Source organism: Pelophylax lessonae (genome assembly GCF_965119305.1).
Source record: "Pelophylax lessonae genome assembly, chromosome: 1".
Taxonomy (NCBI): Eukaryota; Metazoa; Chordata; class Amphibia; order Anura; family Ranidae; genus Pelophylax; species Pelophylax lessonae.
The window spans coordinates 607,270,971-607,297,411 of NC_138768.1; the positions used below are offsets into that span (position 1 = coordinate 607,270,971).

The 26,441-nt window shown below is 42.9% G+C and overlaps 1 protein-coding gene across 2 annotated transcripts in view; it reads left to right on the forward strand.

Moving 5' to 3' along the window:
• The window catches only part of AIMP1 (aminoacyl tRNA synthetase complex interacting multifunctional protein 1), a 135,259-nt gene that overhangs the window by 15,893 nt on the left and 92,925 nt on the right, over positions 1 to 26,441 (forward strand). The window lies entirely within an intron of this gene.

Sequence of the window (26,441 nt, forward strand, 5' to 3'; positions counted from 1 at the left end):
GTCTGCAAAATTGTCTGTCAATTCAGTAGATCAGGGGTGCCCAACCTGTGGCCCAAAACAAAATCATAAAATTATAAAAAAAATATTTTTTTGTGAGAATGCGTATTCCCAAGCGTGGCTCGGGGTTACATTTCAGAGCCAAAAGCGGTAACCCTGAGCCACACTCGGGGTACCACCAGAAGCATCGCTGGATCCTGTAAGAGAGGTTACTTACCTTGTCACCGGGATTCAGCTATATGTCCCGGCGGTGTCTCGCGGCGGATCTTCCTCCCGATCGTCTCCTGTGACGTGAGGTATGGCAAAATCAAATGTAAAAACACACCAAACACACTGATACAGTTCAAAATAAAAAAATCATATTAGTTTGCCCCCCCCAGTGCCCTTTCCTGCAGTTTTACTGTACTTTTTATGTATAATATATATATATATATATATATATATTATGTGAGGGATTAGCTCAGTGGCGGGTGTGGATGACCCCCTTTGGGGTTCGTTACACAGGGATATAGCCGAGAAGTGGTTGCAAACAACAGTGTATGGTTTTATTCTTGCAATTTTTCTTCACACAAGTGCAAGCATCAAAACATCAAAAATAAAATAAAACACAAAATAAATCCTTGCCACTGTGGGCGGCTACCTTCTCACACACAGGAACCTACCTACGGAGTCTGTCCCCAACCTACTGTTGGGCAGACTTTGCTGATCCTACAGCAAACAATCAATAGTCCATTTATTTTTTCTCTTCACATAGAAATAGTTCATTGTTTCTTCCCATAGAAAATGATCATTGTTTTTCTCTCCACATAGAAAACAATCCAAGACCTCACCTTGAGAAGTCTTCAGTCTTTTTATCCTTCACAGCGCACATCGCTTCAGGATGCATTCATCTGACTGCTCTCCTATCCCCAGCTCACACAGCTTCAGGAGGCAGCCATCAATAGACTTTCTTTGGACAAATTATAGAGGCCTTCACTTCCTCATTCTGAACAGCTGAAGTCTGTTCAACGTCTTTAGACATTTCTGCTGGCTTCTGCAGCCGACACCCTATAGTAATTGGTGAATTGTCTAAACCAAGCAGAAGTGTATCTCCCATCTGTGACAACACTCACAGATTTACCTGACTTTCTGTCAATATATATATATATATATATATATATATACGTAATTCTTGTGAATGAGCAGCCCAAACCAACTGTATACATTTATTATATATATATATAATAAATGTATACAGTTGGTTTGGGCTGCTCATTCACAAGAATTACATGCAAAATAATGGTACCGCTTTTAGCACCCGAAAATCCGAAAGAATCATACCGCCAGGGAGGTTAAAGAACACATGCGGCCAGAGAAAAAATTGACATTGTCTCTTTTCTGGACTTTTATAAATATTGTCTTCCCAAAGAAAAATTTCCCACTCTTCACAATCGCGCCTTATTCATGTCATCATTTTTTAGCAGCATCTATATTTGTAAGCAACTATTTTCAAAGATGAAGCACACAAAGGGCAAAACTAGAACCAAACTATCTGATAAATACCTTGAGAATTCATTGAAAATTGCTACTCCATCCATTGAGCCAGATATTGTGGCGTTAGTTTATCAAACACAGCATCAAATATCACACTAGTTTTATTTTGCCTTCTTATTTTACTTTTTATATAAAAAAATTTACAAAAAAAATTAAGTTTTATTTCTCAGGCACTTTGTCTATATCAGTGATTGCTAACCTGTGATCAACCGGACCTTTTCTGCTCATCAGCTAGCCTTAGGCTACGTTCACATCTTGGCGTTGCTATTTACAGGCGTTTTTTAGGCTTTTTTTTAGGTGTTTTTACAGGTGTTTTTGTGCAGGCGTTTTTAGGTTGACAAGTGACCAATGGAAAAAAATAAAAACACCTGTAATCTGCCCAAAAAGAAGCTCATGTACTTTTTTGAGCTTTGGCCTTTTTGCTTAAAACATCAAAGCGCTCAGATGTGAACAGGGGCCATTGAAATTAAAAGGATTTGCCTTGGGCGTTTTTTGAGCTGATCCTAGAGCAGAAAAACGCCCCAAAACGCCTACATGTGAACTTAGCCTTATTGTTAGTGTATTTTTCCTCTTCCAATGTGGCCCAGGAAGGTCAAAAGGTTGGATATCCCTGCCATAGATGCAAAATTTGTGAAAAGTGTGATCACGTGAAACAGATAGCAATGTTTATCAAACATGTCTGAATTTTGTAAAGGAGTTGTTTTTTTTTTTTAATTAATTTATAAGATAAAGTTTAATTTAAAGATAATTTGTATTTAGATTGCTTGTATTTTATAGTTGATGAGATGAAATGGAGTTGAAGGGAAAAAAAAAAAAGGTGGGGGGTGGGCAGGAGTGGAAAAGGAAGAGTCGGAGAAGAAACGTGGGTGAAGATTTCGTTGGGGAACAAAGAAGCTCCAGAGATGGTTATCAAGACTGATTTGAAGTATGAGGTCGGTAGTGTTATACCCATTGGGTCTATGGGGCAATTCATTAACGTTAAACACATGCGATAACACAGTCACGTGACTCATATGCATAAATGATAGCATTCGGTAAATTAAGTCCAATTCATACAAAAAAAGAACTTACGATTATGCGGTATTTATGCAAAATGAAAAATGCATACCAGGCCCTTATCCAAGCATGCAGTTTGTGAGGAGGCATTCGGTTGCCATCTGTCCTCGCGAGTGGAGCTCTTTTTTTTTTTTCCCCTGGGTTCTGGCTTTTTGCAAGCGTCGGGACTGACAGTAGATTTACATCAGGGACACTTTATTTAAAAAAAAAAAAAAAAAAAAAAAAAAAAAAAGGGAATTGTCAAAAACTTTGTGTTTATTACTTTTTGCCACTTTTTTGGTAAATGGGTAGGTGTTCATTCACATGGGGGAGGGGGGCGGGATCTGATAAGCCCCCAGCCAGCAGACCCCCACAACCCTGGCCCCATTACCATGGGGGAGCTTGCTATGGTCTCCCCCCCTTTTCTGTCCTGCCGGGCTGCATGCTCGGATAAGGGTCTGGAATTACAGCAGAAGCATGACTCTGGTGGCACGCTCGCGCCGCTAGCACCTCGAGCACGTAATCACGTAGATCTAAGTGATTATGCGCAGGTGAGCCGCACTGCCCCTGTAAATCTGCGTGGGCGGTCAGTAAGTGGTTAATACTGCTTTTGGACGTCCCAATGGTTATGAATACCAGGAGCGTCAATGAAAGAGAGACCTTCAGAGCGCATGCGCCGCTGGTCTCAGCGGCTGCATGCAGGGCGAATATCTCCTAATTTGTGCAGGTTTAGGAGATATTAATTTTACCTACAGGTAAGCCTTATTATAGGCTTACCTGTAGGTAAAAGTTTAATGGCGGAGTATACTTCCGCTTTAAGTCTGAAAACGTTTTGTTGTATGTGGCTGTAAAAGCTATCTTGCCCTGGTTAAAGTAGCGATAAACTCTTACATAAACCATTGGAAGTTACAAGCCTCAGGTAAAAAACAATGATATAGTAAGTCCTCCCACAATCTGTAGGTCCAGATCCCTCTAAATTCTCCAGAGCAGATGGTATTTCTCAGCTTCTGATATCACGCACTGGACAGCACAGAGCAGAGGTTTGAGTGCAATCTAACACCTTAGTGGAGGAAATGGACACACACCCCTCTATACAGTCTCATTGAGAAAAATGCACATCTCAGGCTGGCGGTCACCTGCTATGTGCTGGGAAGAGGGTGGGTATCACAGTGGATTGCCTAAAGTTGGTAAAGTCATAGATGCAGAGAACAGAGGAAGGAGCGAACAGCCAGGGTCTACACTAGGTGCTATGGATTGAGATATGTACACTTTATATAAGAATATGCTTTGTTATTTTGCTTTAACAGGGATTGGGGAAGCATTGGTCTTAGTCTTATGATATCAGGTAGGATCAGTTTTGAAGATCCATATGAATTCCACTGCAAACAAAGTCAACAGAATACTGGGATGTATAAAAAAGGGGATTCACTCCAGAAATAAAGAGATTATTCCCCCACTCTACAAGACTCTGGTCCAGCCACATCTGGAGTATGCTGTCCAGTTCTGGGCACCGGTCCTCAGGAAGGATGTGCTGGAACTGGAGAAAGTCCAGTGAAGAGCAACACAAATAATTAGGGGAATGGAGGACATCAGCTATGAGGAAAGACTACAAGCACTGAACTTGTTCTCTTTGTAGAAGAGACGATTGAGGGGGGATATGATATCAATGTATAAATACTGTACTGGCGACCCTAGCATAAGGAACAAACTTTTCAGAGAAAGGGAATACAATAAGACACGTGGCCACTCACTAAAACTAGAGGAAAAACGGTTTAACCTTCAAATACGTAAGGGGTTCTTCACTGTAAGAGCAGTAAGGATGTGGAATTCTCTTCCACAAGCAGTTGTATCAGCAGGGAGCATAGATAGTTTCAAAAAACTATTAGATGGGCACCTTAAAGACCACAATGTAACAGCAAACACACACACACATCATAGGTTGAACTGGGTGGACTGATGTCTTTTTTCAACCTCACAAACTATGTAACTATGTTATGTTATTACTTATTTGCAAACTTTTAAAACAGAAACTTAAAAGATTTTTCGTTTTTTTTTTTTTTCCGAAGTTTTCATTTGTGTAGCAAAAAAAAAAAAAAAACAGTGGTGATTAAATACTACCAAAAAAAAAAAAAAAAGCTCTATCTATCCCAAAAAAATGTCATATGGGTACAGTGTTGCAATTGTCATTCAAAGTGTGACAGTGCTGAAAGCTGAAAATTGGTCTGGGCAGGAAGAGGGTGAGGGTGCCCAGTATTGACGTGGTTGAAAAAGTTGAAAGTTTAGGAAAAAAGCCTAAAAACACAAATTAATGCAACCACCACATCTAAGAAGAATTGGTAATCTGAAATATGTTACTGTTTTGTTTTAGGTTGAATATGGCTATAGACAAAGACTGTAAAAATCTCCCATACATTTTTCTGAGTAGAAAAAGAAACCAAATGAATCGGTGTGTCACATGTTTTTAATATACAAGTAGTATTGCTATTAGCCATGTTTGTGCTGAATGTTAAACATGTTTAGCCCATAGTCAGTGGATGAATTGTAGCCCACCCAATTCCAAGGCATTCATCCATGACTATCCAAAGTCTTGGGCTATTTAGAATTTCACCATGTAGTGTTGTGTTTATATGAGCTGTGAAACTTGACTTAAACACATGCCTTTCAAAAGTCAGAGACCCATTTTTGTCATGAAATATGATGTTACAGTCATTTGTGTTCAGAGACAGACTGGCTTCTGTTAGTTTCCTATCAGCCCACATCTATTTTCTGTAGGAATCTTGGATGTTGATCAGTCGGTAACAATAGTAATGCAAGGACAGCGTACAAAATAATGATCTGCTGACTACATGTGACTAATGTTTAACTTGGGGCTCATAAACGTGTCAGATGCTCCATGTTACAAACTTCTAAAAGGAATGCCAACATTAAAGGGTTACACTTTGATGAAAGTCATAAGGGAAAATCATAACTGGTAGGGTTAACATGGAAGATAGTTTTGATGGAACATTTTCCATAATGAGCAAATCCAGATGTTCTATCCTTTTTTAAAAGACATTAATAATCAATTTCTGGCTGAAGAGGCGTCCTGCCTGGAGCTATACATTAAAGCCTCGTACACACACGTCGGAAATCGGCAGGGAATTTTCGTCCGATGACCGATCTGCCGATTTTCGGCTTGTTAGTATGATGCTTCCGACAACCAACTCCAACTTTTCGGCCGAAAATAATCTGGTGTGCAGACTATAAAATTTTTGTTGGCCGTCAACACAATGGCCGATTTTCGTGCAGTCAGTACAGATTTCGACAAGGAAAAATCTGATGAGCAACTCTGGGCATGCTCAGTGAAGAAAGAACACAAAGAAAGCAACCCAACAAATGACATCACTTCTGAAGAAGAATTTTGTTGGGCAAGAAAATTTGTGTGCAGTCTAGGCACATTCCAACCAACAAAACACAACTCTGGACAAAAGACGGATGATCGGTCGGCCGATTATCGTTGCGTGTGTACGGGGCTTAAGAGCCGGTTCCCACTACTCCAACTTGGGACGTGACTTGTGTGCCCTCAAGTCGCCCCAAGTCTCTTGTCATTACAAATTCAATTTAAATGAATGAGAGCCGTCTTAATATGCACTACTGAAGTCGCTCCGACTTCTGAAAAGGTTCCTGTACTACTTCAAGGCGACCTCTATTCGACTTGTGCACATAGACTTCAATGGGGGTCCCCTCTAAGTCAGATCATTATCTATTTTCAAGCGATTGTAATCAGACTTTCCAGGAAGAAGAAAAAGATTAGCCAGGCATTCCCCACAGACAAAGTCGCCTATCATTTAAGTCTCTTTCAAGTCTCTTGCAAGTCTCTTCAAAGTCGAGCTAAAAAGTCGCTCCTTCATGGGGCGACTTTCTGGTCGTGGTAGTTGGTAGTGTGAACCGGCTCTAACATTATCTGATGATTATTAGCAAGGTGTGAAAATAGTACTCCAATGGTAGCGACAGTACTGTGACCTCCTTATCCACTACTACAATATCTTGTGCCTGTTCCCCTTGCCTACGTTTGACAGACCCAGCTTGAAACCACATTTCCTTCAGTTCTTGACAACTATCAAGTTCAGCTGTGCTAAGAGGGTATTTGTGGTTAGCGGCTGATCAGTCAACAACAGTGTTAATTGTTATGCATCACCTTTGCTTGTCCTGAGAGAGTATATATGGTTAGTGATTGACCACTACGAGGAAGTAGGGGAAATCATGTTTCAAAACTTGTCCAATAGCTGCTATTGGGAAATTTAGCAGAGCTCATGCTAACCTCTGATTGGAGAGGATGTGTCAGACTTCTGTAGACAGACCACTGCTTCCTCACCAAAAGCAAGGGTCCTTCTTCACATCATGCCGGCAGTGGGCAGGCTTTTCTACTCAGGCTGTGGTAGCTAGAGTAAAACGAACCATGTGACTTTTTACACATATTTGTTTTATTGTACCTTAACTTCTTCAATACAGGGCACTTTCACCCCCTTCCTGCCCAGGTCAATTTTCAGCTTTTAGCGCTGTTGCCTTTTAAATGACAATTGCGCGGTCATGCAACACTGTACCTAAACCTATTTTATGTCCTTTTTTACCCACAAATAGAGCTTTCTTTTGGTGATATTTGATCACCACAAGGTTTTTTTCTTTTTGCTACACAAATAAAAAAAGACCAAAAAGTTAAAAAAAAAAAAAATGTTTTTATTGTTTGTTATAAAATTTTGTAAATAGATACGTTTTTTCCTGCACTGATGAGCCATGATGAGGCCGCACTGACAGGCACTGATGAGGAGGCACTGATGGGGTGGCACTAATATGAAGCACTGATAGGTGGCACTGATATGCAGCATTGGTGGGCACTGATAGGTGGCACAGATGAGCACTGGTGGGCAATAATGGGCACTGGTGGGTAACACTGATAGATTGCAATGATGGGCACTGGTGGGTAGCACTGATAGATGGCAATCATGGGCAGCTCTGATGGGAAGGGCACTGAAAGTGTCCCTGAGCTCTGATTGCCATCCCTGGTGGCCATGGGTGGGCAATCCCTGATGGCTCTAGTGGCACCCCCCAAGGGTCTGCACTGGTAATCAATGCTCTGTTTACCAGCACAGATCCCCCCTGTCAGGAGAGCCGCAGATTGGCTCTCCTCTACTCGTGCCTGTCATATGACGGCCAGTCAGTATAGTACAACCACTTTGCCGCCATCAATCTGTTATAGGGCGGGCGGCAAGTGGTTAAAATGATAAGCAACAGCCAGCATGGACTCATAAAAGACAGAAGTTGTCAAACAAACTTGATTTCTTTTTTTGGGAAGGTAAGTAAAACCTTGGACAGAGGGGTGGCTGTGGACGTACTGTATTTCGATTTTGCAAAAGCATTTGACACAGTTCCCCACACACGGCTTATATGTATGGTAAAGTCTGGAGACTTGCAAAGATCAGTTTGTGGTAGTTCATTGAAAACTACAAGCCGACAGCTGCAGAAGATAACTGGACTTGTAGTTCATTCACACACAGAACTCTGTGAATGAGTGGTGCTGTTTTCAAAAAGTGACAGCTAGTATGGGGAACTCCCCCCCCCCCCCCCTACTGCTGTCACAGGGAGAGAAGGCAGCAGGGAGTGGCTGCAGCAGTGGGATCGCATACTAGCACATTATGTTAAACTTACCTGAAAACATAGCGTTTTAGCAAAACAATGCCATCGCTGGAGGCAGCATCCATCTATACCCAGTCTTCCTTCCAGGTTGGTGGCTCTGGCTCTGACTGGTCAGAGCCGCGATGATGTCACTCCTGTGCATGCGCGCGGGAGCCGCCAGTCACGGCACACTGCTCTGAAGAAACGGCACGGACGGCCGTTCCTCCAGAGTGAATGCGCCAGTGACATAACTGGCTGCTAGGTCAGTAAATATCCCCTAAACGGTACATGTTTAGGAGATATTTACACTACCTATAGGTAAGCGTTAATATAGGCTTACCTATAGGAAAAACTTAATGATGGAAGTTTACTTCCTCTTTAAGGAAAGAGAGCCTAAAAGGACAAGGAATGCAGCCACCACATCTAGGAATTGGTAAGCAGCAATATAAGAAATATTTGCTTTTGGGTTTAATACTGCTTCAGTTTTGTTCAATCTATATGCACATCAGCAGGGATATGGTAACGTGGGTAACATCTCCACTGTTGCATCTTTTTTATACAAAGTTTATGAATTGATCCCCTTGTTACTATATGAAATGAACTAGTATGCTGTATGAAGAGGTGTGCTAGACACATCAATGACAAGTTAATACTAAATTTAGTCCAAGTGTAAAGCAGACAGCTAGATGTTTCATGGGATTCTTTGCCACTTCTCTGTGAAGTTGCCAACCTGAGGTTTCTTGTTGTTTCTAGAATGTTGGCCACTTTCCTGATGCTCTGTTAACTTTTCTAGAACTTTGTGGTTTATGATGGAAACACCTGGGTTTGTTTACTTTGATTAGCACTAAAATTGGCTACATGTTATAAGTTGCTTATCAAGTTTGGGCGAATGCTGATTGAAAAGCCACAGATATTTCCTGGAAAAGGAAGTTTCATTGGGATTTCATAATGAATTAGCATGCTATACACTAGATGACTTACCTATAAAGAGTACAATAAAAGACATTTACTTCTTCAGTTCCCAGTTCTGAGCTGCATTCATTGGGTTCCACTTGAATAACCTTTGAACCTCTCAGATGTGTCCCCGGCACATTTTGTACTTTTATTTAGGTAGAACACCATTAGCAGAAACGGTACAGTTAGGGAAGAAAATGTGGCATACTTAAAGCGGTATTAAACTCAAAACCAAAAATGTTATATATTGCAGCATACCGATCAGTTTTCTTTTTTTTCAGGCTTTTCCCCCTCAGTTTTCAGCTGGTGATGGCCAGTAACACATCTCCTCCTGTATTACTCTGGTTGAAGGAGGTCTAATATCTCCATAAAGAGAACCTCTTCCTTCCAGTATACTATCATATGGAGTAATGGGATCAGGCAGAGGGATGGTGGTGCAGAGATGGGATCAGGCAGAGGGATGGTGGTGAAAGGATGGGATCAGGCAGAGGGATGGTGGTGGAGAGATGGGGTCAGACAGAGGGATGGTGGTGGATGGATGGGATCAGGCACAGGGCTGATGATGGTGGATGGATTGGATCATGCAGAGGGATGGTGGTGGAGAGATAGGATCAGACAGAGGGATGGTGGTGGAGGAATGGAATCAGGCAGAGGGATGGTGCTGAAGGAATGGGATCAGGCAGAGGGGTGGTGGTGGAGAGATGGGATCAGGCAGAGGGGTGGTGGTGGTGGAGAGATGGGATCAGGCAGAGGGATGGTGGCGAAGGAATAGGATCAGGCAGGGGATGTTGGTGGGAGAGATGAGTTTAGGCAGAGGGATGTTGGTGGAAGAATGGGATCAGGCAGAGGAATGTTGGTGGAAGAATGGGCTCGGGCAGAGGAATGTTGGTGGAATAATGGGATCAGGCAAAGGGATGTTGGTGGAAGAATGGGATCAGACAGAGGGATGGTGGTGGAGGAATGGGATCAGGCAGAGGGATGGTGGTGGAGGAATGGGATCAGGCAGAGGGATGGTGGTGGAGGAATGGGATCAGGCAGAGGGATGGTGGTGGGAGAGATGGAATCAGGCAGAGGGATGGTGATGGGAGAGATGGAATCAGGCAGAGGGATATTGGTGGGAGAGATGAGATCAGGCAGAAAGATGGCGGTGGAGGAATGGGATCAGGCAGAGGGATGGTGGTGGAGAAATGGGATCAGGCAGAAGGATGGTGGTGGAGGAATGGGATCAGGCAGAGGGATGGTGGTGGAGAGATGGGATCATGCAGAGGGATGGTGGTGGAGAGATGGGATCAGACAGAGGGATGGTGGTGGAGGAATGGAATCAGGCAGAGGGATGGTGCTGAAGGAATGGGATCAGGCAGAGGGGTGGTGGTGGAGAGATGGGATCAGGCAGAGGGGTGGTGGTGGGAGAGATGAGTTTAGGCAGAGGGATGTTGGTGGAAGAATGGGATCGGGCAGAGGAATGTTGGTGGAAGAATGGGATCGGGCAGAGGAATGTTGGTGGAAGAATGGGATCGGGCAGAGGAATGTTGGTGGAAGAATGGGATCGGGCAGAGGAATGTTGGTGGAAGAATGGGATCAGGCAGAGGGATGTTGGTGGAAGAATGGGATCAGACAGAGGGATGGTGGTGGAAGAATGGGATCAGGCAGAGGGATGGTGGTGGAGGAATGGGATCAGGCAGATGAATGGTGGTGGAGGAATGGGATCAGGCAGAGGGATGGTGATGGGAGAGATGCAATCAGGCAGAGGGATGTTGGTGGGAGAGATGAGATCAGGCAGAGGGACGGTGTTGGATAGATGGGATCAGTTAAAGTGATGGTGGTGGATGGATGGGATCAGGCAGAAGGATGGTGGTGGAGTAATGGGATAAGGCAGAGGGATGGTGGTGGGAGAGATGGGATCAGGCAGAGGGATGGTGGTGGGAGAGATGGGATCAGGCAGAGGGATGGTGGTGGAAGAGATGGGATCAGGCAGAGGGATGGTGGTGGGAGAGATGAGATCAGGCAGAGGAATGGTGGTGGAGGAATGGGATCAGGCAGAGGATGGTGGTGGGGGAATGGAATCAGGACGAGGGGTGGTGGTAAAGAGATGGGATCAGGCAGAGAAATTATGGTGGAGAGATGGGATCAGGTGGAGGGATGGGATCAGTGACACTGGCACTCGCTTGCTTACTTTCAGTGTCAGTCGATTCCCCCTGCTCCATTATTAGTGTGTCTCTGCCTCTTTTCTGATGCCTGCAGTGATGCTTCTGCTGACGTGGGGTCTTCTCGAGCTCCTCTCCCCTTCACTCTACTGGCTGTCAGCTCATCAGCTGACTTTCTGCTCCAGTGTCCATCTGGAAGGTGAAGGGGCTTTAGTCACCAGGCAGGCTGTGCCTCTGTGCTTCTCCAGGAGAGGCATAGCAACGCACAGAGTGATGGATGATGTCATCGATGATCGATTCGGCCGACTCTCAGCCTCGAAGCAGAATCGCCAACGACTGAATCGCATTGCATTGATGCTGCGATTATTTTCAACACCCGTACTTGTAATAGTAGTAAAGGTAAAATGTACATATTGAAAGATCTTTTTATTCTATAGGTTCTCCACTGTCAGGAAATGCATAGTTTGGGAGTGTTTACGTTTTAGGCCAATAAAGTGCATGCAAACAGGTGGGGGAGTCCCCAAAAATCGGTCTGGGAATAAGAGTTAATATACACTATATTAACAAAAGTATTGGGATGCCTTCCATTACACGCACATTAACGTTTAAGTGTCTGATTAAACGATTGTCGTTCGTGGGGCTATCGTACAACAGAAGTTTTCGTGTTTGTCCCTTCGGATTTTGTTGGATGAACTGTCGTGATCGGCTGTCGAAAGCTGTGTGCTAACGATCAGATTATCGTGCGATCAAGTTGAAACCGATTATTTTCGTCCGATTATCTTAACGTGTGTGCGAGGCATTAGGGACCTTTAGATAATAAGCTCCTTGAGGGCAGGGACTGATGTGAGTGTAATATATATATATATATATATATATATATACAGTATATATATATATATATGTATTATTTCAGGTACTTATATAACGCTGTCAATTTACGCATATATATATATATAATATATACACAGTATCTCACAAAAGAGAGTACACCCCTCACATTTTTGTAAATATTCTATTACATCCTTTCATGTGAAAACACTGTAGAAATGACATTTTGCTACAATGTAAAGTAGTGAGTGTACAGCTTGTATAACAGTGTATTTGCTGTCCCCTCAAAATAACTCAACACACAGCCATTAATGTCTAAACTGCTGGCAACAAAAGTGAGTACACCCCTAAGTCAAAATGTCCAAACTGGGCCCAAAAGTGTCAATATTTTGTGTGGCCACCATTATTTTCCAGCACTGCCTTAACCTTCTTGGGCATGGAGTTTTTCCAGAGCTTCACATGTTGCCACTGAAGTCCTCTTCCACTCCTCCATGACAAGCTGGTGGATGTTAGAGACCTTGCGCTCCTCCACCTTCCATTTGAGTATGCCCCACAGATGCTTAATAGGATTTAGGTCTGGAGACATGCTTGGGCAGTCCATCACCTTTACCCTCGGCTTTTTTAGCAAGGCAGTGTTAGACTTGGAGGTGTGTTTGGGGTCATAATCATGTTGGAATACTGCCCTGCGCCCAGTCTCTGAAGGGAGGGGATTATGCTCTGCCTCAGTATGTCACAGTACATGTTGGCATTCATGGTTCCCTCAATGAACTCTACCTCCCTAATGCCAACAGCACTCATGCAGCCCCAGACCATGACGCTTCCACCACCATGCTTGACTGTAGGCAAGACAAACTTGTCTTTGTACTCCTCACCTGGTTGCCGCCACACACGCTTGACACATCTGAACCCTTTAAGTTTATCTTGGTCTCATCAGACCACAGGACATGATTTCGGTAATTCATGTCCTTAGTCTATTTGTCTTCAGCAAATTGTTTGCAGGCTTTCTTGTGCATCATCTTTAGAAGAGGCTTCCTTCTGGGATGACAGCCATGCAGACCAATTTGATGCAGTGTGTGGCGTATGGTCTGAGCACTGACAGGCTGACCCCCCCCCCCCCACCCCTTCAATCTCTACAGCAATGCTGGCAGCACTCATACGTCTATTTCCCAAAGACAATTTCTGGATATGACACTGAACACGTGCACTCAACTGCTTTGGTCGATCATGGCGAGGCCTGTTCTTAGTGGATCCTATCCTGTTAAACCACTGTATGGTCTTGGCCTCCGTGCTACAGCTCAGTTTCAGGGTCTTGGCAGTCTTCTTATAGCCTAGGCCATATTTATGTAGAGCAACAATTCTTTTTTTCAGATCCTCAGAGAGTTCTTTGCCATGAGGTGCCATGTTGAACTTCCAGTGACCAGTATGAAAGAGTGAGAGAAATAACACCAAATTTAACACACCCGCTCCCCATTCACATCTAAGACCTTGGAATACTAACAAGTCACATGACATTGGGGAAGGAAAATGGCTAAATGGGCCCAATTTGGACATTTTCAATTAGGGTTGTACTCACTTTTGTTGAGGTATAGACAATAATGGCTGTGTTAAGTTATCTTGAGGGGACAGCAAATTTACACTGTTATACAAGCTGTACACGCACTACTTTACATTGTAGCAAAGTGTCATTTCTTCAGTGTTGTCACATAAAAAGATATAATAAAATATTTACAAAAACGTGAGGGGTGTACTCACTTTTGTGAGATACTGTATTTGTGTGTGTATAATGCATGTGTGTGTGTGTATATGTGTATATATATATATATATATATATATATATATATATATATATACAGTACAGACCAAAAGTTTGGACACACCTCACTCAAAGAGTTTTCTTTATTTGAAAATTGTAAAGTCACACTTCAAGAGTTAGTCACCTGAAATGGTCTTCCAACAGTCTTGAAGGAGTTCCCAGAGATGATAAGCACTTGTTGGCCCTTTTGTCTTCACTCTGCGGTCCAGCTCACTCCAAACCATCTCGATTGGGTTCAGTTCCGGTGACAGTGGAGGCCAGGTCATTTGGCGCAGCACCCCATCACTCTCCTTCTTGGTCAAATAGCCCTTACACAGCCTGGAGGTGTGTTTGGGGTCATTGTCCTGTTGAAAAATAAATGATGGTCCAACTAAACGCAAACCGGATGGAATAGCATGCCGCTGCAAGATGCTGTGGTAGCCATGCTGGTTCAGTATGCCTTCAATTTTGAATAAATCCCCAACAGTGTCACCAGCAAAGCACCCCCACACCATCACACCTCCTCCATGCTTCACGGTGGGAACCAGGCATGTAGAGTCCATCCGTTCACCTTTTCTGCATCGCACAAAGACACAGTGGTTGGAACCAAAGATCTCAAATTTGCACTCATCAGACCAAAGCACAGATTTCCACTGGTCTAATGTCCATTCCTTGTGTGCTTTAGCCCAAACAAGTCTCTTCTGCTTGTTGCCTTTCTTTAGCAGTGGTTTCCTAGCAGATATTCTACCATGAAGGCCTGATTCACACAGTCTCCTCTTAACAGTTGTTCTAGAGATGTGTCAGCTGCTAGAACTCTGTGTGCCATTGACCTGGTCTCTAATCTGAGCTGCTGTTAACCTGCGATTTCTGAGGCTGGTGACTCGGATGAACTTATCCTCCGCAGCAGAGGTGACTCTTGGTCTTCCTTTCCTGGGGCGGTCCGCATGTCAGCCAGTTTCTTTGTAGCGCTTGATGGTTTTTGTGACTGCACTTGGGGACACTTTCAAAGTTTTCCCAATTTTTCGGACTGACTGACCTTCATTTCTTAAAGTAATGATGGCCACTCGTTTTCCTGTACTTAGCTGCTTTTTTCTTGCCATAATACAAATTCTAACAGTCTATTCAGTAGGACTATCAGCTGTGTATTCACCTGACTTCTGCACAACACAACTGATGGTCCCAACCCCATTTATAATGCAAGAAATCACACTTATTAAACCTGACAGGGCACACCTGTGAAGTGAAACCCATTTCAGGTGACTACCTCTTGAAGTGTGACTCTACAATTTTCATAGTCATGAAAATAAAGAAAACTCTTTGAATGAGGTGTGTCCAAACTTTTGGTCTGTACTATAAATATATATATATATATATATATATATATATATATGTATATATCGCCGTGTGAATTGACATTGACAGAGCTATATATGCAGCTGTAACAAATAAATACATATGAACAGGCCCCATGGTAAACAATGTGATTTCCATAATCATGCGCAACTCAAGTTGCATCTGAACCTACACCAGTCACTAGTGTCAATGGAGCCTTAAAACTAGTATAGAGTTGGCAAGCTCTGCTTCCTAAAGCTAACCAAATGGCAGATTATAGTACATAGTTTATTTTTGTTGGAAAAATTGTCAAAAAAGTAGGATGTTTTTTTGGGTGTGTATGTTCCTGTAACTGTGGAAAAGAAATAATTTATTCAGTTTGAAGGCATTTCAATTTGGGAAAATGCTCTGTTTTGTAGATTAGCCCTAAGTTACGGTTTTAATTCAGATTCCTTCTATGCCGGTCTCTCCTGGGTGTTTCCAAGCTGTTCATGGACCTAGAACTCTGATTGACTTTCCAGGCTGGCATTACAGTTTGAGGATGCCGTTTTTAGAAGCCATACGGTGTCTTCAAGTTGAATTCCTTCTATATTAAATGTTCTGAGATGGAATGTAATTATGTTTCAGTTCCACCAGTCACAAGACGTTGTGGAAAGCTATCAGACAGTGTCAACGCACATCTCAGAAAATTTACAATAGTGATAAAATTGACCCTGAGGATCACAAGATTTCTATACAGTGTGTTATATATATATATATATATATATATATATATATATATATATATGTGTGTTATAATCGTCCAAGCAGTTATAGGTTATTGTGCTGATAAACTGCTCCAAGTATTATCTTCTGTTGCCAAGCTGATACATTTGGAACAATTGCATGGTCATTTGATGGTCCAGAAATTTGTCCTTGTCCTTGGCATTACCTACAGGACCACAAATTACTATATACAGGGGTGTACATTGGCGCACAGGCCCCACAACTGCTGGGAGGCCACTCCAGGGCCACTGCACCACCTGCTATTTTGCTACAAAGATTCACTGCTGTGCAATGTTGTTCTGCCACGACAGGTAACTGTGTATTCACAGTGGTCAACAAGGGAGGATCTGCCATGCAGTAAACAGCAGGATCAAGTGCTATAAGGTATAGGCACTTCCTTTTGCCTGTTGTTGGTCTCGGGCAGTACCATGTCTGACCTTACAGCTAGCCTTAGACAGTATCTAGGAAGATGTGACAAAGTATTACATGTGCTTTGCCCCCTAGGGAACAGAAAACCTTAATCAATATTGAATCAAGACTTCTGTTTTAAAGCCCCATTCACGTTTGTAAATGAGGCTGTTTGCGATTATATGCTGGAGATCCAGCTGGGATTGCCTTTCATTAGCTGTGGGTGGGAAGTCCCAAGGAAAATAATGGGCCGCTGAAAGCTCCTGCAGCTAATTGCACCGCTTGCATGTAATCACTCATGGAGCATTTACAGTAGAAAGAAAATGTCTACACACCTCACGAAAAATGTGAGGTTTTTGAAACGTAAAAAATTCAGACCAAGATTAAGTCACTTTATTTTTTACCTTTTTTACCTTTTAGGCTTCTTTCACACGGCCGCTCGCTGCTTTAGTCCGCTGCGGGACTTTTTTTTTTTTTCACGGAGCGGATGACATTTGTATCATCCGCTCCGTGTGCCCGCATATCATCCCATCCATTTGCGGATGATATGCGGACATAATGTAAGTATATGGCATTGCGGATGTCAGCGAATGACACCGCTGACATACGATTTTCCTTCCTTTCCGTTTTTTACACGGATGAAAAAATAGGGTTCTGTTCCATTCCAAAAAACGGAACAGAACTGAAAGGAGGAAAATCGGATGTCAGCGGATGGTATTCCGCTGACATCCGCAGTGCCATTCACTTACATTATGTCCGCAAATCATCCGCAAAAAAATAGGATGATTTGCGGACACACGGAGCGGCCGTGTGAAAGGACCCATACTCTGTGCACTTCAATTAAAAACAACCTGAAATTGTTGTTTATTTGCAAAAAAAAAAATTAAATAAAATGCTGTGGTTGCATAGGTGTAATTATAAGAGGGTATCTCTTATAATTTGGGATGTGGCTGAGTTCAGAATTAATGTGATATTAAAGTCTTGTTCTTTGTTTTTTTTTTTTACCTTTAAATAACAAGCATGGTATACTTACCTGCTCTGTGCAATGGTTTTGCACAGAGCAGCCCGGATCCTTCTCTTCTCGGGTCCCTCACCGGCCCTCCTCGCTCCTCCCTCCTTGCTTGCTCTGGGGGCACCCAAACAGACACGCTCCCGACTCCATTCACACACGGAGCTGTGGCCCCGGTCCCCCCCTTCCGTCTTCTGATTGGCGTGTTTTTGATTGGAGTGTTAGTCCCCGGAGAGGCAAACTTTCGTGGACATGGCTGGATCGAGGGGGGACTCAGGTAAGTATTGGGAGGGGGGGCTGCTGCACACAGAAAGTTTTTTGCTTTCATGCATTGAATGTATGAATGTAAAAACCCTGTGCCTTTACAGACACTTTAACTAATCGCAATCAAAGTGGACAGGGAGTGTGGGGCGGTTCATTGGAACAGCCTCTGTTCTAATCACACCCTCAGAAAAGGTGAAAACAGTTTAATTTTCTTTTTCAATAAAATTAATTTTTAATTATTTTTCATCATCTCCCTGCCATGCCACAGCCAAAGGTCCCTTTCACGCGGGCTGTCTGATCAGGTCCGTCTATCAGTTTTTCAGGCGGACCTGATCGGACCCTTCAGTCTTCTATATTGAGCAGTGGATGTCCGCTGACATCCATCACCATCCAATCTTGTCTGGCAAAAACAGACAGATGGTGATCCTTTTTTCCATCCGTCCGGTGGATCGATTTAGATGGAAATGGGCAGGCCTATTGTCCCATAGACGAGAGCGGGACTGTGTCAGTGTTCGCTCTGCATAGCGGAGAAGACAGGACCTCTCATCCTCCTGCTCAGCTGGAATTAGCGGAGTAGTCCTCACTGAGCAAGCAGATTCCGCTTAGTGAAGGGGCCCTTTTAAAAGGGGCCTAAGGTGACACAAGTTACTACTGGATCACCTATCGCCCCCACTGTCCTTTCCTAGTGAGCCACTGCCCATCACACCATCAAGCCAAGTACACATGGACCGAATGCTGGCCAACATCAGCCGGTTCATTAAAAACTGGCCGCCATTCGGCCCGTGTGTATGGCAGCCGGTCTGACAGAAGCTGGCCATTCAGCATGCGTGAAAAAAACTGTCTCCTAACTTTTTTAGCTGGCTCCTAGATTCCAAGCAAATTTGTCAAGCCCTGGTCTACCCAAATATTGTATGACATAAAAATGTACAACAGCCAACATTTTATTCTCCAAAGCCTCTGCTTTAAAAAATATATATAATGTTTGGGGGTAATTTTCTAGCAAAAAAAAAATGCTGATTTTAACATGTATGTAAGAAATGTCAAAGTTGGCCTGGACAGCGAGTGGTTAACCATGCGTTCATTCCTTTTAGTTTCCTCACTCAGCTCTGGAAAGTGTCTCATCGCTTGCCAAACAGGTCAGGAAAGCATTACACTCTGATTGCACTGCAGTTGTTTAAATTTCTTACTTCAGTGCAGGTTAAAAATAGTTAAATAAAATAAAAGATAGAATTTATAAACCTATAAAATGTAGGGCACATATTTGAAACTGTTTTTTGTTGCACATGGTGACTTTAGTCTATAACAGCTGCAGATGTTAGAAGGATTTTCTTCCAAGAAATCAGGTTGCTCTAAAAATTTATTGTTCACAGAATTGAGTTAAATTTGTTTCTTTGTGGCCCAGCTTTGATCTTAAAAAAAATTATATCTCTACGGTACATTTTGTAATTTTTTTTTTTATCTATCATCAAACTACATTTTGTAATTTTGATAAAAAACATCTTTTTTTGGGTTATTAGTGTGATTTAAACCATGTTTGTGTTTTTTTGTTCAAATTGAGCATTTCCTTTAGCTAAAAGAAAGAAGAGTTGTCCAAAATGTTTTATGTAGTTGAGTAAAAACGAAAATGTACTGTGCAACTTCCTCTAATGCATATTACTTTAAAAGAAATTCTGAATCTGCTTACTGTGCTGTACCATACATATTATGTTAAACATTATCCAATTCCCAAGGAAGAGATGCGACTCTTAAGAAATCTAAACATTCAATAGTGTTAAGTGGTTACACTAGTAGAAAATCTGCAGAAAATTCCTGTCCGAGGTAAAATCGTACGATTTTTGGCTAGTGTATACACAACTTTCAGCAGCCGATGCCGACATTTTCAACGAAAAAAAACTGAGGGACAAACACCAAAATTTTTATCGTCCGTCCCCAGACGACCAAATTTTGTTTAATGTGTATGCAGTACGTCCTCAAAAAATCGGATATGAAAGACCGCGCATGATCTGAAGTTGCTGACGACCTGGAAGTCTAGAAACAAATGTCCCAAAAAAAAAAAAAAATCGGCCGAGAAATTTTGTGAACATTATGCACTGTCAACTAAAAACGGTTATGACCGCTGAGCATGAGAGAAAAATCGGAGGATATTTCGTCCGATTTTCGTCAAGTGTGTACGAGCCTTAAGGCTTGGTCGTACATTATATTCCCTTTCTGTTGGGGTCCCCCAAGGCTCTGTTCTTGGACCCCTTCTCTATCCACACATCCTCCCTTGGTCACTTGATAACTGTCCATGGCTTCCAATACCATCTATATGCCGATGACACCCAAATCTATCTGTCTACTCCTCACATCACTCCTTCGGTCTCCTCTCGCATTACTAGCTTACTAACCGACATATCAGCATGGATGTTGCACCACTTCCTTAAACTAAATCCTAAACCGAGCTGATAATATCCCCCCCATGCCCCCATCCATTACTTTTCCATCAAAAACAATAATGCAACAATCAATCCCTGCCCTCAGGCTAGGGTACTAGGTGTAATCCTAGACTCTGACCTGTCCTTTCACTACCAAATCCAATCGTTGTCAAAAGCTTGTAGACTTCACCTCCATAACATCTCTAAAATGAAACCACCAAGCTACTCATTCACTCCTTTATCTCTCGCCTTGACTAATGCAACTCTCTTCTCATAGGCCTACCCCTTCATAGGCTGTCCCCTCTTCCTTCTCTAATGAATGCTGCTGCCAGACTTATCAACCTTGCAAACCACTCAGTGTCTGCCACCTCTCTCCGCCAATCCCTACATTGGCTCCCGATCGCCCAGAAAATTAAATTTAAAATACTAACCACAACATACAAAGCCATTCACAACTCTCCCCCGAACTACATCATCAATCTTCTCTCCAAATATCACTCAAACTGTCCTCTCCACTCCTCTTAAGACCTTCTGTTCTCAAGCTCCCTTGTCTCCTCCACCCATTCTTGTCTTCAGGATTTTTCCAGCACCTCTGGATCCCCTGGAACTCTCTACCTCAATCTGTCCGGCTATCTCCTATCTGTCTCTAGCTGCCTTCAGGCGATCCCTGAAAACCGGTCTCTTCAGGGAAGCCTATCACACCTCCAACTAATCGTAGAGCTGCCCCCTTGAGGGCTGGTGGATTTCTCACCTTTTCAGGTCCCTCTGGATTACCGGTAGCAACTGCGTGCAGAATGTTAACACTTAATGTTTCGGTTCAGTCAATAAACAGTCTAGGGGTTGTTGTTTGGTTGTTTTTATTTTATATGGGGATGGGAGAAGGGAAGAGTGGAATACTCCAGAACTTGAACTATTCACAATGCTGAGGACTTCTATCTGAAGGTGCGGCAAGGCCGCAGTTTCATCTTGCCCCCAGATGAATCTGAGGTGAAGTCTCTGAATAAACTCTTGCTTATCAATTATCTTCAGGGTACTCGCCTAGCACCCCCTTTCTCTCTACCAGCTGACACCGTCCTCTGACTACTCTACTCTGGGGTGGCCCCCTTCCTGGTCAGGCACTTAGACACGATCCCCTGTACTCACTATACTGTCTTCCAGGTTCTCCAGTGTCTCAACCCCTCCAGTCAGTTCTGGACCTCTGGGTTCAGCTCCTTCCTTCTGGCTCACCAGGCCCGACTGCCTGAGACCATACACCAACTGCTGCAGAAGAGGAGGCAGCCGCCACCCTCCTTCCGGGACTCTGCTCACCAGCATGAGACCCCAAGCACATGTGCTCCTGGCTTTTATACTACACCGAGACATACAGCCAACTATCTTTAGCGTAAAGAAGAACAAGGAGTCCTGGAAGTGATGGTTTGGCCCCCTGGTGTCAACATCATCAGGTCTGTCTGAGATTACATAAAGTGACAGAAGGATTTGAAAGAGCCCACATCCACAGAAGATCTGTGGTTCGTTCTCCAGGATGTTTAGAATAACCTACCTGGCAAGTTCTTTCAAAAACTGTGTGCAAGTGTACCTAGAAAAATTGAAGAATAGATGCTGCTTTAAGCGCAAAGGGTGGTCACACCGAATAATGATTTGATTTGGATCTACTTTCCATTATGTTAATCAATTTAAAAAAAAACTTAACACTTCTAAAAGCATTCCTAACTTATAGCATTTTTTCAGACCTGCCTAAAACGTTTGTACAGTAGTGCGTGTCCCAGTTCTGATGAACTGTTTAAGGAAGCAGGTTGACATCTGTCTCCTACAGTGAGAGCATTGGTTGGACTTGGTAGACATTGGAACTTCATTATAATTTTAAACCAAGACCAAGCCAGCCCCACTTTATGGCAAAACATTGCAGGAGAAAAGGAAAGACACCTGTCAATGCAAACAATTCAGAAATGTAGGATAAGAGAAACATGTGAAGCTTGGTCCAAAAATCACAGTGCATGAGTGGATATAATGTATTATACAGGTGTCTCCGAAATCTACAACCTAGCAGGATTTATGAACTATCCAGGCAGAAGAAAATATATTGCTTTCCAGAGAAAGGACTTCAAAAAAGTTAGTGGCAGCAGTTATTTCATAACCTTTTTTTTTTCTTATTGGAATGTGCCCACTCCAAACATATCATTTTGTGTGCTGGATTTTTCATCCGTTTTTCTTGTCAGTTTTGAGAACTGGCCACCTTTAGTTTTTTATGTTGCAGGGTGCAAAGCCAAAAGCCCAGTTTTACAGTGGAAGCAGCCATTTGCTGAGCCAGAATGCTCTGTTACCCTATAACTTTGTGCTGGTGAAATGTTTCAGATCAGGGATGTTTGGTTTGGTCTGTAATTAGGTTCAAATTGCCAAATCACTCCTCTTAATTCAGCACTAATTCAGCAGCCACAGGGGCAGGGATGCCTATGACATATTTGGCATAATATTGGCCACATATGGTCATTTGGCCTTATTAGGTAAGTGATGTCACAATCGTCCCCTCCCGTTTTGTTACGATTGGCTGAGGGTTGCAGAATGCCTTGGCCATGGCTATTTGGGCATTGATTTGGCAGGAATGAGAGCTTACATCCAGGTTCACTGCAAACCTAGGTCTGGACTAAAACCATGCTCATACCTGCTGCTAAGTAATGGTTTTTGTTTCTTGTTTATTGAGAAATCAGAAACTGTTGGGTTATACCTCTAGAAGAATTTGGACACTGGCAAATAAATAACAATGACCAGCCTGACATTACCCCTCCCACCCCCAGTATGCCTTGTTTTTGCTAGTGTCCTAGGAGGACAGATGCCCTTTCTGAACTGAGACATGGTTAACCATTTTTCTCTGTCGCTCATTGACAGACGCAGTCCTCTTGATTAATAACACATTGGGTTATACTGCCCTCTACAGGAGTAGGACACTAGACGGAAGGAAAACGTTCTGGCCACACCTTAGGGGCAGTCCCAGAGGGTATATCCTCTCTCTCTCTGCTACAGGAAGTCAGTTTTTTCTGTCTAGTTAGGAGTAAGGACCTAAGTTCCTTGCTGGGATCTTGGTCCTGGCAAGATTTTTTAGAAAACTTTTTTATTAGGCAGCTTTTTTTCTCCAGTGTTCCTGTGAGATCTTCAAGCAAGTACGCTGAAACTGGGCGACGGGCTTGATGTTGAAGGTTCTGCAGGCCGCAATTTGAGGAGACCGGTGGTCTACCTCGAGGGTTTTTTTCCGTTGGATTTTCAGTTGAGTCTCATCCTTTAGTTTAATGAGCCTTTAAGACTTCTAGTCGGCACCGGTTGGGCCTTCTAGATTTAAGTTTTTCTGTTATCCCACCCCTCATTTGTGGCACTGCTTTGGGACGTCCCAATGTGTTATTAATCAAGAGGACTGCGTCTGTCAATGAGCGACAGAGAAAAATGGATTTTTGTAAAATCTTACCGTAAAATCCTTTTCTCTTAAGCTCATTGACAGATGCAGTACCCGCCCCTCGGTTTTTTGAGTTGGGTTGGGTTAAATTCTCTGACACTGCTTTGTGACATAACTGACTTCCTGTAGCAGAGAGAGAGAGGATATACCCTCTGGGACTGCCCCTAAGGTGTGGCCAGAACATTTTCCTTCCGTCTAGTGTCCTACTCCTGTAGAGGGCAGTATAACCCAATGTGTTATTAATCAAGAGGACTGCGTCTGTCAATGAGCTTAAGAGAAAATGATTTTACGGTAAGATTTTACAAAAATCCATTTTTTCTTGTTTTCAAGATAAATTTGTTTTCTTTAATCAAGCAAATTCCTACATGCTGCTTGAACTGATCTTTAAACCGCTATCCTTATCAGTGTATCGGCAGTAGTTTTTAAAGGCTGTACCTGGACCTCACTGGACTAGATAATTGTGGGACTTGCAAAGGAATAGAGCATGGCGCCAGGTTAGTGTGAGATAAAAAGCAACACTTTATTTAAGGCTCATTTACATCTGAGAATCCTTTATTCTGCTCATTTGGCTGGTACAGATGTGCAAATAACCGCTCTCAACAATCTGGACTGGATGGACCTGATGACAGCTGCAAGGCACAGGCAGTGACCTGCTGTGACATGGAGTTCCGGTTGCGTCTTAAGCCCTCATTCACGCCACAGACAGGAACATGCATCTGAGTTCCTGCCCCTTTTTTTCAAGCTGACCCACCCCAGAAGAGGAAGGATGTTTGTCAGCCTGGCTGGCAAGAGCCAATAAGTGAGAGTGGGCAGAGCCGGGCATAAGATTGTTAATATTGCTGACCGCAAAAGATCAAGGCAACAGAAATTATATAAAAACGTCTATGGGAGGCACAAATGTTTAATGAGGGGGGAAAGAAAGAAGGGGTAGATGGCCGTGCAGCTAGTAGATCCAATTTACCAGATGAACATAGAAAGCATTATTAAAAGTGAAAATGAAATGTATCATTATATCGTAAAAACTGTGCAGCAGATGAAGAAATAAAACAAAAATGTGATTTAAAAAATGTATATCTATAAAAAAAAAGAAAGCGTGTGTGTGTGTGTGTGTGTGTGTGTGTGTGTGTGTGTGTGTGTGTGTGTATGTGTGTGTATATATATATATATATATATATATATACAGTGGGTACGGAAAGTATTCAGACCCCCTTAAATTTTTCACTCTTTGTTATATTGCAGCCATTTGCTAAAATCATTTAAGTTCATTCTTCTTCCTCATGAATGTACACATAGCACCCCATACTGACAGAAAAACACAGAATTGTTGACATTGTTGCAGATTTATTAAAAAAGAAAAACTGAAATATCACATGGTCCTAAGTATTCAGACCCTTTGCTCAGTATTTAGTAGAAGCCCCCTTTTGATCTAATACAGCCAGGAGTCTTTTTGGGAAAGATGTAACAAGTCTTTCACACCTGGATTTGGGGATCCTCTGCCATTCCACCTTGCAGATCCTCTCCAGTTCTGTCAGGTTGGATGGTAAACGTTGGTGGACAGCCATTTTTAGGTCTCTCCAGAGATGCTCAATTGGGTTTAAGTCAGGGCTCTGGCTGGGCCATTCAAGAACAGTCACGGAGTTGTTGTGAAGCCACTCCTTCGTTATTTTAGCTGTGTGCTTAGGGTCATTGTCTTGTTGGAAGGTAAACCTTCGGCCCAGTCTGAGGTCCAGAGCACTCTGGAGAAGGTTTTTGTCCAGGATATCCCTGTACTTGGCCGCATTCATCTTTCCCTCGATTGCAACCAGTCGTCCTGTCCCTGCAGCTGAAAAACACCCCCACAGCATGATGCTGCCACCACCATGCTTCACTGTTGGGACTGTATTGGACAGGTGATGAGCAGTGCCTGGTTTTCTCCACACATACCGCTTAGAATTAAGGCCAAAAAGTTCTATTTTGGTCTCATCAGACCAGAGAATCTTATTTCTCACCATCTTGGAGTCCTTCAGGTGTTTTTTTTAGCAAACTCCATGCAGGCTTTCATGTGTCTTACACTGAGGAGAGGCCATAAAGCCCCGACTGGTGGAGGGCTGCAGTGATGGTTGACTTTCTACAACTTTCTCCCATCTCCTGACTGCATCTCTGGAGCTCAGCCACAGTGATCTTTGGGTTCTTCTTTACCTCTCTCACCAAGGCTCTTCTCCCCCGATAGCTCAGTTTGGCCGGACGGCCAGCTCTAGGAAGGGTTCTGGTCGTCCCAAACGTCTTCCATTTGAGGATTATGGAGGCCACTGTGCTCTTAGGAACCTTAAGTGCAGCAGAAATCTTTTTGTAACCTTGGCCAGATCTGTGCCTTGCCACAATTCTGTCTCTGAGCTCTTCAGGCAGTTCCTTTTGACCTCATGATTCTCATTTGCTCTGACATGCATTGTGATCTGGAAGGTCTTATATAGACAGGTGTGTGGCTTTCCTAATCAAGTCCAATCAGTATAATCAAACACAGCTGGACTCAAATGAAGGTGTAGAACCATCTCAAGGATGATCAGAAGAAATGGAAAGCACCTGAGTTAAATATATGAGTGTCACAGCAAAGGGTCTGAATACTTAGGACCATGTGATATTTCAGTTTTTCTTTTTTAATAAATCTGCAACAATGTCAACAATTCTGTGTTTTTCTGTCAGTATGGGGTGCTATGTGTACATTCACGAGGAAGAAGAATGAACCTAAATGATTTTAGAAAATGGCTGCAATATAACAAAGGGTGAAAAATTTAAGGGGGTCTGAATACTTTCCGTACCCACTGTATATATATATATTTTTTTTTTAAGCATAAGTAGTTTTTTTTTTTTTTTTTAACTAAAGTCTGCTGCACAT